This window comes from Vicugna pacos, chromosome 3, assembly GCF_048564905.1.
Source record: "Vicugna pacos chromosome 3, VicPac4, whole genome shotgun sequence".
NCBI classification, from domain to species: Eukaryota; Metazoa; Chordata; class Mammalia; order Artiodactyla; family Camelidae; genus Vicugna; species Vicugna pacos.
This window is the reverse complement of record NC_132989.1, coordinates 66444405-66459311: the sequence shown is the minus strand read 5'-3', so window position 1 is coordinate 66459311 and position 14907 is coordinate 66444405. Positions and strand designations below refer to the sequence as shown.

The 14907-nt window shown below is 34.6% G+C and overlaps 1 protein-coding gene and 1 long non-coding RNA gene across 6 annotated transcripts in view; one reads left to right on the top strand and one right to left on the bottom strand.

Moving 5' to 3' along the window:
* The window catches only part of SSBP2 (single stranded DNA binding protein 2), a 249894-nt gene that overhangs the window by 145192 nt on the left and 89795 nt on the right, over window positions 1–14907 (bottom strand). The gene's annotated exons all lie outside the window — the stretch shown is intronic.
* The window catches only part of LOC107034343 (uncharacterized), a 64405-nt gene continuing 58953 nt past the window's right edge, over window positions 9456–14907 (top strand). For 3 of the 4 annotated variants that reach the window (XR_012071354.1, XR_012071352.1, XR_012071353.1), the window contains exons 1-2: window positions 9456–9678; window positions 10252–10316. This is a non-coding gene — a long non-coding RNA (uncharacterized lncRNA). The remainder of the gene's footprint in view (window positions 9679–10251; window positions 10317–14907) is intronic. The other variant, XR_012071355.1, reaches the window with a different exon arrangement.

Sequence of the window (14907 nt, the reverse complement as noted above, 5' to 3'; positions counted from 1 at the left end):
TATTGAAACATGACTGACATATAGCACTTTATAAACTTAAGGTGTACAGTAAAATGATATGACATCATGAAATGATTACCACAGTAAGTTTAGTGAATATCATCATCTCATATGGAAACATAATTAAAGAAATAGAAAAAAAACCTTTTTTTGTAATGAGTACTCTTAGTATTTACTCTCTTAACAATGTTCATAGATACCATATAGCAGTGGTAATTATATTTATCCTGTTGTACATTACTTCCCTAGTACTTATTTATCTTATAACTGGAATTTTGTGCCTTTTGACTACCTGCATCTAATTCCTCTCCCCCCTACCCACCAAATCTGATCTTTTTTTCTATGAGTTTGTTTTTGAGGTATAATTGATCGACAACACCATGTAAGTTCCTGTTACATAACATAGTGATTTGATATTTCTATACATTTCAAAATGATCACCACAATAAGTCTAGTTACAATAGTCACCATACAAAAATATTACATACTTATTGACTGTATTCTCCACACTGCACATTTCATACCTGTAATTGATTTATTTTGTAACTAGAAGTTTGTATCTCTTCATCTCCCTCACCTGTCTTTCCCCCACCCCCACCCCACTGCTTTCTGGCAACTACCTGTCTGTCCTCTTTATCTATAACTGTTTCTGTTTTGTTACATTTGATCATTTGTTTTGGTTTTTAGATTCCACATGTAAGTAAAATCATACAGTATTTGTCCTTCTCTGACTAATTTCACTTAGCATGATACCTTCCAGGACCAATCATGTTACAAATGGTAAGATTTAATTCTTTTTTATGGATTAGTAATAGTCCATTGTACATATACACATCTTTATCCATTCATCTGTTGATGGACACTTAGGTTATTTCATATCTTAGCTATTGTAAATAATGCTGCAATGAACACAGGGGTACATACATCTTTTGGAATTAGTATTTTTGTTTTCTTCAGATAAATACCTAGGAGTGGAATTGCTGGATTATATGGTTAATGGAAGTTCTATTTTTAACATTTGTTATCACAAATAGTTGCTGGAGGAATTTAGTGCATCTTGTATAACTCTACTGAGAGGGGACTCTCAGAAGCTTGCATCTGGTTTCCTCCAACCCACCCTGCTCCCCACTGAACCTTCTCCCTTTTCTTCCAGCCTTCTCCAGCTCCCCTTTTTTTGCTTCATAAACTTTTGCTGTAATAAATCATAGCAGTGAGTATGACTATATGCTGAGCTCTATGAATCTTTCTAGCAAAACACAGAATTTTAAGGTGGTCTTAGTATGGTAACTGGACACAGGCTGTTACTATGTTTTGTCTCATTTCCATTAAACATATGAATATTTCATCCTTAAAACAAATAAACTAGTAACTGTATTCTGATTCTTCTCATTTCTGATTAGGGTTGTTTGAGGTTCTTTGCATATAAACAGATTTTACCATAATAACTAGACCATATTTAGAAAAGCAGAAAAGTTAAATAGGATGTCAATGTGTACATGTAAGGAAAAAACCTCCTGCCTGAAATAGAATAAACTAAGATGGGAAAGGGGTCCAGAGTAAAGAGAGGAAAGGAAGGAAGGCTGGAACATAACATTCCTATGAAGAAGGAAGAAAGTGGTAGATGGAGACATCAAGTCTAGTCATCCTCTGTCCTTGCCACCATGTTGGTGCAAACACCTTGATGGCTAAGACCCAAGGAGGAACCACAATTGATATCTAAAGTACAGGTGGATAAGTACTTAGTAAATATTTGTTCATCATGCTCAGCTTTCTCAGAAAATACTTATGGAGTCTCCACATTTTCAAAAAATTGTTAATAAATGAGATATTCTTTTCAAAGAAAAGTTTTTTTTTTTTTTTTTGAAAAAAACACTGACAAGATGCCTGGGAACTTTACAACAACTTACTAGAAACAAAAAATAAATGAAGGCATATCAAAAAAATCAGAACTTCAAAAATACAAATAGTAGCTAATAAACTTTTACATGGGCAACTAATAAAGTAAAAAAAAAAAGATCTTTAAAAGGTAGAAAGACATATTTTGAGATAAGAAAATTGTGACCACAAAAGAAAAACACGGAAGTCTATGAAGCAGAGCATGAGAGGTTCAAATCAGAAGTTAGATAAATCAAAAAAAAAAAAAAAATTCACGCTCTTGCAAGAGTCTTTAAACCAATAATAAAAAGTTCTTTAAATAAATCAAAAACAGGAAGTCAGATAGATTATAGCTGGTCCACTTTATCTTGGTAAAAATAAATGCACTCATGGGTGAAAGTATACTGAGAAAGGTAATAATAAAATCACAATTTTTACAGAGTTTTACATTTTTCAGGGATCATTTATACACAATTTGACTCTTGCAGCAACTCTATAAGAGGAACAATGGTCTTAAAATCCTCTTTTAAAGGTGAAAAAAGATGTTCAGCTAGATGAGTGATTAATTCTAGACGAATTAACTAATAAAAGAAGAGCTTACACCAAAACCCATATTTTTCTACTCCTTAAAAGTGGGATTTCCTTTCCCCACCAATTTCAAATCGTCTCTCTCATAATTTGCCTTAGAGATGTGTCTGGGGTGGGGAGGAAAGTGCTGAAAAGAATTACCAGGCTCTAGACAGAAATTTAAAAAGAGTTTACCAGAAAGAAAATCAAAGCAGGAATTGTGGACCTTTCAGATCAAATGTGTAACCCAGTATGTATCATGAACAACGGAGCTGAACAGCGATTATATACTGAGGGACACACTCATATGTTTTCTACATAGGATGTAAAAACCTGGAAACAGCATAATTTCCAGCCTTATAACAAAAAAAAGGCCATTAATCTACAAAATTGCCAATTTTCTTGAACCCATCAGAGAACTCATCTCCATACAGACACCTCCAAGGAGAAACAGGATGTGGACACCTGATAACCTGAAGCAGATGCCAGATGGAATACAAGCTGGTAAGAATTCAGCTGAAATTTCCAACAAATTGCTAAAGGCTGAGTGTGAGTCAGCATGAGAATGCAGAATCCTTGGGAGCCAGAAACATCAGGGAATGCTCATCTAGTTACAGACTCTTCTCCACACATACCTCACAAGGTGCTCACAAGAAAATAGGGGGAAACCAAGAAACTGGAGAGACACTCCCTCATGTAGCAGGCCTGCAGGAGAGGAAAAGCAGCTACTGTGAAAAAAGAACAAAGCTCCACCTAATCCTCTCTCTCCTAAGAAACAACAAAAAAACCTATAGTCCTCAGGGCACAGGCCAAGACCCAATTTAGCTGAGGAAAAGAACAGGAAAAAACTCTCCATCCCTGGAGGGGGAGGGGTGGAAAAACATCTTAAACCAAGACTACCTGGGACCCCTTATCACTGGGATAGGACAGGATTACTCAGAATGGGACAGCCTTGAGACCCAGGGAAACAACCCCTGCCTAACACTGAGGCTGAATCAGAACATCAGAGAATGCCATCCAGTGTCCTGTACCACCAGGCTGGAAAGCATCAATTAACAAGCAAAGCAGTCAACTTCTAGGGGAGTGCCAGATAGTAAAGAGACCCTTTTTAAGGCAAGGTCAGTAAATACAGTTTTAATTAAAGGAGTAAAATAAAAAAGAATGGGTTGAGATGATCTGTCTTTTTAAAAATAAAAGAAGATGTAGATTAGATGTTAGAAATAAGATAAATCACACATAACAATTTTAGATATTTCTATCTGTGGATCACAAATAATGCTTATCATACACTAAAGTTCTACAAAGTTAAAGAGCCTGCATATATCTGAATTAGAAAATACAGCTCACACTGATGTTCATAATACTTCTGGCACTGTTATAAATAATTCAGAATCACAGGAAAAGACTGTAAGGAGGAGCTGAGCATATGAGAGAAAAAGGAAAAAGGGAAGAAGAAACCAGAAATAATTTGGTAATCAAAAATTTAAAAAGGAAAAACACTAAATTCCTTACAAATTATTTGGCCTATTTTTCTTACCATAGCAACAAAATAGTACAGTGTAATAGATATGGAAGTAGCACAGAAAGGCAATTCTTTCCTTTAGGAATGCTTTCTTTATAGCTCTTCATATTTGGTTACCTTTGACTGAATATGTTGAACAACAGAGAATAAAAATATCACTCTTTGGGGTATACATTTTTGAAATATAAAAGCAAAATCATTACACTATTGCCCAATCTATCTATACAACAGACCACACACAAATGTAGCATTTATATCAGTGTTTTAAACCATCTCTGGACAGCAGCGAAAAATAGTAAGTTGAATTAAAGTAAATTTTATTGATTAATAGTAGTTGATTTCATTAACAGATAAATTCTGAATTTGAAAAAAATCAACCATTATATATTTCTAAATTGAGGTTTTTGTTGGTAATTTCTATAGAAGCAATTTAATAAAATGATCTTATGTATAATATATATTCATGTTTTCAAAGGGTATTCACATTTATAATGTAAGCTAATGCTGTAATAGAAATCAATTTGGCAGGTAGAAACAGAGTAGGGAGGCAGGTGTGGTTAAAAAAAGAGCAACAGGAGGAATCCTGGTTGTGTACCTTGACTGTGGTGGTGGATACATGAATCCACACATGATAAAAATCACACAAAACTGCATACACATACACACACACACACACACACACACATGAGAGCACAAGTAAAACTGGGTAAATCTGAATTAGATTGGTGGATTCTATCAAGATGCTGGAACCAAGAAGCTAGAGGACAGCACCCAAAACACAGAGAAGTCTCCCAGTAAGTAGTACTGGCCCCTGATCAAGGTACTGGTTACATGTGTTCTGGATGTCAAGCCGAGTTATTGTACTAGGGTTTTCCAAGATGTTACCATCAGAGGAAACTAAGTAAAGAGTACATGCATTATTATTATTATTATTATTTCTTACAACTCTGTATTATTTCTTACAACTGTGTGTGAATCTATAGTTATCTCAAAACAGAAAGTTTAATTTAAAAAACTCAGTCTGGTGCAATCCGCCCTATTTTCACAGCAGTTCACATCCCAACCCAAGATATACTCATTCCCTTTCCCACAATCCCAAATCTCCTCATAATTACACCATTAGTTCAAAGTCCAGTATCTAATCATCTATATCAGGTCAAGATGCAATCGATGTGAGTACAACTCCTCTCAATATGAAGATCCGTGAACTAAAGAACAAGTTACCCAGCTCCCACACATCCAAAATACCTAGTTTTCCAGGACACGATAATCACAATAGATATTTCTGTTCAGAAAGGTGTGGGTAAAAGCTAGGAAGCGTGTAAATGACACTGGTCTACAATAATTCTAGCATCCAGCAGGGCACATGGAACCAGTACCCTGATCAGGCTCCAGCCCCACTCAGTGGGCGTATTTCTCTGTGTTCTGGGTTCTGCCCTCTAGCCTCTTGGTTCCACCATCTGAGTTATATTTCCTTTTCCATAAACAAGAAGCCCATGTTTGTAACTGAAAACTTTTCTTAGCTTTTTTCCTGCCTACAGAAGTTCATGGATCCAGAAGTCTCTTCATTTTGTGTTGTTTCAGTACAAGTCCAGGATGATTTAATTCTTTTTAAAACTTTAGAGGTTTCTTATGTATCAATCACAGATCTCTGTGAAATCTCTCTGTGAGGCTGCTGTGGGACAAAGCCCTTCAGTTCTTAGGAGCCCTTTTGTTTAACAGAACAGAACTAGGAGGCATGCCCTTAAGATACTTGAAGGCTTCTTATGTGTCTTAGTGTCCATAAAGACCACCTCAAGTGTTTCTGAATCTTAAAAGTTTTATAGTTACATCTTAGTCTCATTTTTGCCTGAAGATCACATTTTCCTAACTTCACTCTGGATTTGATTTTTTTTCTGAGGTCCTTCCTTACTTTGAGAACCCTTTGCAGGCTGGAAAAACTGAACTTTTCCCTTTATATTTCCTCCAAACTCTGGTCGAAAACAAGAATTCCTTCTTTAGCTCATCTCCATTCATTCGTATTTTATGAGACATAGTTAAAAGAAACAGTTGACAGTACTTTAGCCATTATGCCTGGAAATCTCCTTTGCCAGATCTGTCAGTTCATTCACTATTTTCCATGCTACCCTGGGTAACAGTTTTGCTACCACTAGATAATAAAGGTCTTATTTCCAGCTTCAAATAATATTGTCTTTCACTTACTGTACTTTCAAGCCCTTACCAACCATCACCAAGAACCCCTTCCAGGTTTCATGAAGTCTTCTCTGCCCACCAGCTGGTCCCATGTACTTTGAGCTTTTGTTACAGCAGCACCCTACTTCCAGCTATAAAATTCTGTTCTGACTATCTATTGCTGTATAACAACCAAACTTATTAGCAGAAAAAAGTAACAACCCTTTTATTTTGCTCGTGGGTTCTGTAGTTCAGGACTTTGGACAGTGAATAGCAGAAATGGCTATCTCTTCTGACTCCATGATCTTTGGACCTCAGTTGTGAATACCCAAACAGCTAAAATTAAACTCTATTAGCTAAATGTCCGTCATAAATAAAAATGATACATTAAGTTGCATAAGCTTGCTTATATTTTTAATAAGCAGGATAAGTTCAATTTGGCCACAAGGCTACCATGATTTCAATTTCAGGTAAAATGGCAACAAAGGTCTTGAAAAGTAAATGTTTTGATTATAATACAAAATAAATCTTAACTGCTTTAAAATTTAAATGTTTCATTCAGCTAGGCACTGATGATCAGATCTTTTTAATGACATCATTGACCATGTAAAGTGATATACAATGAATATGAAAATATTATCTGAGGAACCTAATAGCAATTCTTCCAAGCTTTCAATATGATAAAAACTTACTTTTAATATTCTGGAACAGTTTAATTAAAGGATTTTTTTTCTCTACTTAAATGAAGTAAGGAGATATCAAGAACTCATGAGCTAACAGCACAATTTACAATAGCCAAGATATTGAAAGCAGCTGAAATGTCTGGATAAAACAGATGACTGGATAAATAAGTTGTGGTGTGTATGTGTATGTGTGTGTGTATATATATATATGGGACCAATCTAATTGTACATATACATATGTATACAAACATATACAATAGAATACTACTCAGCCTTAAAAATGTCATTTGCAGCAACATGAATGGACCTGAAGATCATCATACTAAGTGAAATGAGTCAGAAAGAGAAAGAAAAATACAATCTATCACTTATATGTGGAATCTGAAAAAGACACAAATGAACTTATTTACAAAACAGAGACAGATTCACAGACATAAAAAACAAACTTATGGTTACCAGTTGGGGGGAAAGGAGATGGGGAGCGATAAATTAGGAGTTTGGGATTTATAAATACTACCTACTATATATAAAATAGATAAACAACAAAATCCTACTGTGTAGCACAGGGAACTAAATCAATCCCTTGTAATGGCCTATAATGAAAATGGATATGAAAAGGAATATATATATATATTTACAAACGAATCACTATGCTGTTCACCAGAAATTAAAGCAACATTGTAAGTCAACTATAGTTCAATAAAAAAAGAACTCATAAGAATTTAAAGTATTTTTAATAAATCTGATTAATGTTTACCTGCATGTTTAAATTGAAGAGTTACTTTTTTTCATTAAAATGCTAGTTTAATATATAAATTAATCTCTGGCTTTCAGAACTTTCCTAAATATCAAGTTCTTATTTCTGATTCCCACTCTCTTTCTCTAATTGTTCATTATATAGAACTAAATCTTTAAAAATTAATTTTATTTAGTCAGACTTATATTTCTTATTCATTATTTTAAAAGCTGATCCTCAGGAAGATTCATTCAAGAAAACTCCTTCTTTCTAAATAAAAATTACAAAAATAAAAGCCCTGAACTGAATTACTGTTTACCCTCCTGAATTGGTTTTAACTCTAATTCAATTCATTGACACCCGGCCCCGCCGCCAACAAAGGGACGGTTTTTATATTCTTACTCTTGGTAGCACCACTACAGTAAATTAGGTACATACCTACTAATATTACTCAAGGAAAAACACACACAATTTCTTCTCTACAAATATTTAATGACAAGCTTTATTATTCATTCTTTAGATTTCTAATTAACTTCCATTATTCGTTAATATAAATAAATAAGGCTTTATAGAATTTATAGTTCAACTAAAAAAAACCCTAAATTTCCTTTTCTTAAATAAAAATTAATCAAACCCAATCCCCTAAGCCCCTCCCTTTATTGCCAGTGTAGCCTCCTGATATGAGGAAGGAAAGTATCAGATGCTGCTGTTTGTTCCTGGCAGGTACTAACAGCTCATGAAAACTACATATATATTTAAATTACAAAAAACTACATATAATTCTTGCTTCTTAAACTTCCTAAAATAAGGGAAAAAATCCTGCTGGCTCTTTCTTATTTCAAAAAAAATTACTGAGACAATTTTTTCTGTTTCAATTCAATCTTGCTATTATTACTTAATCTCCATAAAAATTTTTTTTAAAAAGAAGAAGGGGAGGAATGAAAGGATATTATTTTAACCAAACAGTCAATGAAAAGCATATCAGGTAGAGGACTGACAGGCAATCTCATATTTTATTCTATTGTATTACTGAGGTATAGTTGATGTCCAATACTATATAAGTTACAGGTGCACAACTCATCCACAAAAAAGGATGAAATTTTGCCATTTGTAACAATATAGATAGACTTAGAGGGTATTATGCTAAGTGAAATAAGTCAGACAGAGAAAGACAAACACTGTGTGGTATCACTCATATGTCAAATCTAGAAAATAAAACAATCTCCTATTTTTAAATCAATAAGGTGGACATTTTACTAAGGTCAAAATAGTTAGGAAAGTCCTCATTAAAGAGGCAGAATTTGACTTGTACCCTGAATGACAGGAGACCTTGCAAGTGCAGAAGCAGGGAATTATAAGAGGAAAGCCTACCTTTTCCCAGTGATGGCAACTGTTTAGGTTGATTACTGTTTAAAAGAACTTAAATTCAGAAAAGGAGGCTGAGAGTTTATTCAGAGAACATATGGGAAATCGATCTGAGCAGGCAAGTCCCTGAGCAAGGGCACCAATCATTTTTCTTCTAGAAATGAATGTCTCTCAGGTAAGACAGGAATTCAACAGAAGATCCACCTGGCTGCACAACTCTGACACAGGAAAACGTAAGAGCCAGGGAAAAGCAACCAAAGGGATTTAGTAATAAAAGGCTTCCCCCAGTAACACCTTCCACTAAGCCTCACTGGCCCTGAAGAAACTAAACCCAAACATTCATTAAGAACACAAAAGTTCAGTTTCTCTCAAAGGCAGAATTAGCCTGAAAGTCCCAGCAAGTGGACAAGCTGATGGAAAACTAAGCATTTAAAAGCAGCTGAGGAACAGGAGGAGCACCTTTGAGGATCAGATAGGAAAGTGCCCTCCTTAATCATTTTCCCCTCTCAGAGAGACCACTTGGACAGTGAGAGGTTTCCAAGGATACCACAAGTTCTAAAGAACTCAGCAGTGGTGCCAGCTCAGTCCCTTCTTGGTCCAAACTTGAAGAAGCTTGATCTCTCATCCAGTAAAGACAGCAGAATGATTCCCAAATAAGAGACTTACAACGCCCTGACCCATTCCACTCTCCCCACAACCCCTCAAACACAAATAAAATAAATAAATAATCAACAATGTGAACATGGAGGTAAAACCAGGTAAGTTCCATTTGTATTTCAAATATAAAATCTTGCTGACATTTCTAATTTTCTGTAAACTTCCCAGTGTTTGTTGTGTAACCTCCTGCCTGTCTCTGCAGTGAATAAAATGAAAATTCTAGACTTATAAGAAAAGAGTAGGCACCTTGTGAGAAAACAAATGACAAAGGAAAATGGGTAGAAAAGCTCCAAGGTTATACTCATGGTCTGGAAAATAATAGAAAGGTATGCAGGTAGGCAGCCTGTGATGGAATAGGTCTACAAATTTAATTTACTACAAGCTCCCAAGGTTCTTTCATGGGGATATTCCAGATTAGAGCAAAAAGGAAATAAGTTAGTCTGGTTTATGTGGCTGTGTGTTGATGAAAAATGCATATGGAAATTATGCCCATAATTTCTAAAATGCCTTAAATTAAGGTGTACTATTGTAAACAATACAGAAGTCATTTTGTGATATCTAAAGACATTCCATTTCCTTTACATATTGGGACTCTGGTCCATAATAAAAATTATACCTTCACAGCTCTGAAATATTTTTCTTCATTTTCTCTTTTCATATCTAATTTGAAAAAGAAAGGATGACATAGAAAGCTGACAAAGAAAGGATGATGGTCAAGAAGAGGGATCAACAGGATAAGGTAATTATCAAAGGAAAGCAAGAAGAGGAAATACTGAATGGATTACATTAAGAGTAGTAGTACGATGTTCCCATGGAAGTGGGGGCACTTAGTTTAGACACAGCATGTGTGAAGAAAGAACATTCTTTCATCAAATACTGAGTACCAATTAAGTACAAGCCACTAGACTACCAAATTCAACATGATATATTTTTATAGTCTTCACATACACTTACCTCCCTAAGGTATGAGAATTGTTACATTACTCTTTATTTAACAGGGAAGTCAATACATGTTTGCTAAAACAAAGTTTCAATGAAGAAAGAAGGCTAATATATTGAGGTTTCCATACCTATTAATCTAAGTTTCAAAAACTTCTGGAAGAACCCATGGATCATTTAAGTCCACTTATTCTTCTCCAAATTTGAATCTACTTTCCCCTCTATACAATACATGACTGCTTTCTAAAATGAAATTGTGGCCGATAAAAATCACCCAGGCATTGACATAGTTGGAGCCTCAAGTCTTGCTTCAAAAACCATAAACAGCTTTTGAATATTTTAGGAACTCAAGATAGTACCTTAACACCAAACACATTTTATTAGTTGCCCTAGGATACCGAGTTCACATTGGATGCATCCAGAAACAGTGAACAGATTCAATCAATTTTCTAGGTTATAGAAGCACACCAGTCATGCCATCTAAGCCAGTCTAGCAAGTGTGATGAGTATTTACCTCTCACTGTGTCATATTTTCCCCTTGTCTTAATGCTAGCCCTTTCCTTCTTATCACCCCTGAGTATGAATGTTTCCAAATTTCTATCCCCAGGCCTCTATTCTTATCTTACCCTTATTCCTTCATTAACTAACTCACTTTTATAGCTGAACCCACTTTCTTTCTTCCAAATTTCAGATTTCTGCTAACACTGTCCCAAGTCTCAGTTCATCAGACATGTTAAGTACAAATTATTTTAAATTTTTCTCTCTTCCTCAATACTTACAACCAGACAAATTTCATCTTTTTAATTCTTCAGTTTCATTCTTGATTTTCCATCTCATTTACCACCACCATAATTCAAGGGCTTTTCAGCTCACACCAAGACTACTAGCCTAGCCTCCACACAGTCTTTGACCTTAGTCCTTTCCCTTCTTCAGTTTCTCTTACACAATGCCGTCAGATTAATCATCCTAAAGAGAATTTATGATTTTTTGAACATGCTTTAAAAATGCCTCTCAACTGCAGACATAACAAAAATTTCATCCAGTACAGTATTGAAAAAGTATTCAATGAAAACTTGGAAAACGTGAGTTTTCCTGGCTAAACCTCACTCATTTGAAACAATGGCATATCATATTCTTTACATCTTTGGGTACCAAGTTTCTTTTCTAGTAAAATAACTAGGTCAGGCCGAATAAGCAGTTTTCAAATTATTTATTTAAAGTTTTTGGATTGTTTTGGATTCTGATACTGTAAATATACGAAAGAGACTTTTTTAAAAGGTTGCTGGGGGAGGATATAGCTCAAGTGATAGAGTGCATGCTTAGCACTCATGAGGTTCTGGGTTCAATCCCCAGTACCTCCTCTAAAAATAAGTTAAAACCTAATTACCTCCCCCACCCCTGCCAAAATAAAATAAAATAATAAACAAATAAAATATTTTAAAAAAAGAATTCGAAAAAAAAATTGCTTATTCAAGAGTTTTGAACCAAGAACCCTTGAGAAGGAGTTCTTGAACCCTACAGGGGTAGAAGGGAGACAGATGCAAAAATAGCTGTTGTTATGCTGTTGGAAACATGATGAAGACCTGAACTAAAGTATTTTCAGTGGAATTAGAGAGAAGAAGATGTGTAAGAAATGTTTAGGCAACTGAATTGACTGGTTTTGATGACCAGTTGAAGATAAAGGAGAACAATGAAGGAGATTAAAAGACAATTCATTTATGACATAGGCAACTTTTTAAATGGAGATTCCGTTTAATTAGAGAAAATAGAAGGAATTAGGAAAGGGTGAAAACTGAGCTGCTTTGGTTAAAACAGAAAGAGACCAAGAGCCTTCTGGTAGGGTTCTCTCCCATCTCACTCGTAGGTACCATTGATGGTCCTTCCACTGCACCTCAAAATTCCAGGGGACTCATCATGAAAACACTGATAAGGATAATTTCATAGTTTCCTTAACAGTTTTAAAATGTTATCATCTTTTAGCTAAGCACAGATCTTGTGTCTGATTTTTCCGACTCTGGTCAGATAGCTCTGCTTACCATTTCTTAAACACACCTTACATTGTCCCAATATCAGTCAGTTTTTTTAAATCTCCAAAATAAATTTATAAATTTCGTAACTCTAATAGAAAGTTAGAAATGCATGCTATTTTTGAAAGAACATCATATTTCTGTTGTTTATAATGCTATTGGCAACAAAATCACAGTCAGTGTAACATCTACATCAAAAATAGTAAATTAAAGCCTTTCCATTTTCATCTTTCCACAGTCACCAGAAATTAAACTTTAATAAAAAATGAACACATTCATGGGGGGGAAAGGGGCTTAAGATGAAGTTCCTTGAAAATATAAACTTAGAAAAAAAATATTTTTCACAATGGAACTACTTATAAAGTTATCTCTATTCTGTTTATCTCATTTCCATATTAGCTTCTTCATTTATTCCTTTATGAATTTCAAAATGTCTATGTAATGCAACAAATTAATGTAAAAGATTTTTAAGTGAAGTAGAATTCTTATACAATGCATTATAATTTCCTTGATTGTCTCCCTTTATTCACGTTTCCCTTAGGATGACTGAAATAACATACTGCCCTACAGGACCAAAAGTAATAGGGAAAATAGCTGATACTTATTAGCAGTAGTTAGATGCTACCCAGGAGAAATCCTAGGCCCAAGGATGGTCTGGGAATAGAGACACACACTTCACGGGTAAAGTGATGAATGTACTTTTTCAAATCAACAGAGCTTGCAAAAAAAAAAAAAATGAATAAACAACTTACCTTATGCTATAAAGAACATAAGGCAGTTTATACCATTTATATGTGGCAAAAGAAATGAAACTAGATCTTACAGGAAATTAAACCAAAGGTAGAAATAATATGGCAGGTAAGAATAAGGTGAAAAATGAATCTCATTACAGTGGCCCCTAAGTAGCCACAGGGGGATTGGTTCCAGGATCCTCGCCAATGCCAAAATCCACAGATGCTCAAGTTCTTCAAATGAATTGCATAGTACACTTAGCCCTCTGTATCCACGGATGTGGAAGCTGCAAATACGGAGAGCCAACTGTATTGTCCCTACCTGCTGAGCTGAACAATAGCCTAGGCAGCACTGACTGGCAAACATTAATATATACCTATGACAGTTTTATCATCCAAATGGATTTTGAATATAACTATTTGTTCCTAGCCTATGAAAAGCTTTAGTTTACATGGACTTTAAGGAGAATTATGGTACAATGAGAAACTATTCATTTGTTTGAATATTTACTAATTATGCCTACTATATGCCATCAAAAGTTATGTGTACTTACTCTCCATATTCTTATATATCTGTAAATTTTGACTGGTCTACAGTATTATAGTATAATACTATACTGTGTTTTTTACATGTATTTTACTATTTGATGTTTCAGACTTCTTGAGAAAAGGTTTCTTTTGCTAGATAAGCCCATGAGCATACGGCCAAATCTATTTTATTCACCACTACATTCCCTAGTGCCATGCCCCCAAGATATAAAGCCTCTGCTACCTGCTTTGATTCACTTATGCCTTTACAAGTTGCTGTCTTATCTAAATTTATCTTGAAAAACAAAGTGAATAAAAGTAGCATCAAATGGCCTTCGTGCAACTACATATTCACTTACACTAGAATAAGAAATGATAAACACTTATTAGATAATATTTTATTTAATCATTCATGTATATAAACACTAAACGTGATTTGAACATCTCATGGCAGGCACCCTGCTGGGTACTGAGAATGAAAAAGATAAATAAGACAAAGTCTATTCCCTGAGGAAGCTAACAAATTATTAGAGAAAACATCCCATTACAAAAATCTAATATACAGGGACATTAAGGAGATAGACAGAGGATGTTACAGGATCATGGTAAAGAATGCACCTAACTCTGCAGGAGTTCCTACAGAAGTATTTTCCTAAGTAACATATAATTATCTGTAAAAAAAAAAAAATTCTCTTAAGATATAAAGGAAAACATCCTTCTCCTATTATTTTATTTACATAATATATGTGTTTATATATCATTTTTTAAAAAGTATCCCCTCACTACAAACCTGTAACATAATCCTTTCTAGATGTCACAAACACTGTTTTAGGCAAGAATACAAAAACCAGCCACATGTTATCAACAATTATTACTCAAACCTATCACTTTACCTAAACATCTGAATGATTTGAAACATTTCCAATTTCCCAACTAACAGACTACTGCATTCTGTTACTATTTATTGAACACCTATTATTTGACAGACCCTGGGGAAAAATGGGTTTAATTTTCTCTGCTCTCAAAGAGCTCATTGTAATAATATGATTTCATTATCACACTAAAGCAATAATGTATTTGGGCTCTATCTTTTCTTTAGGACAAT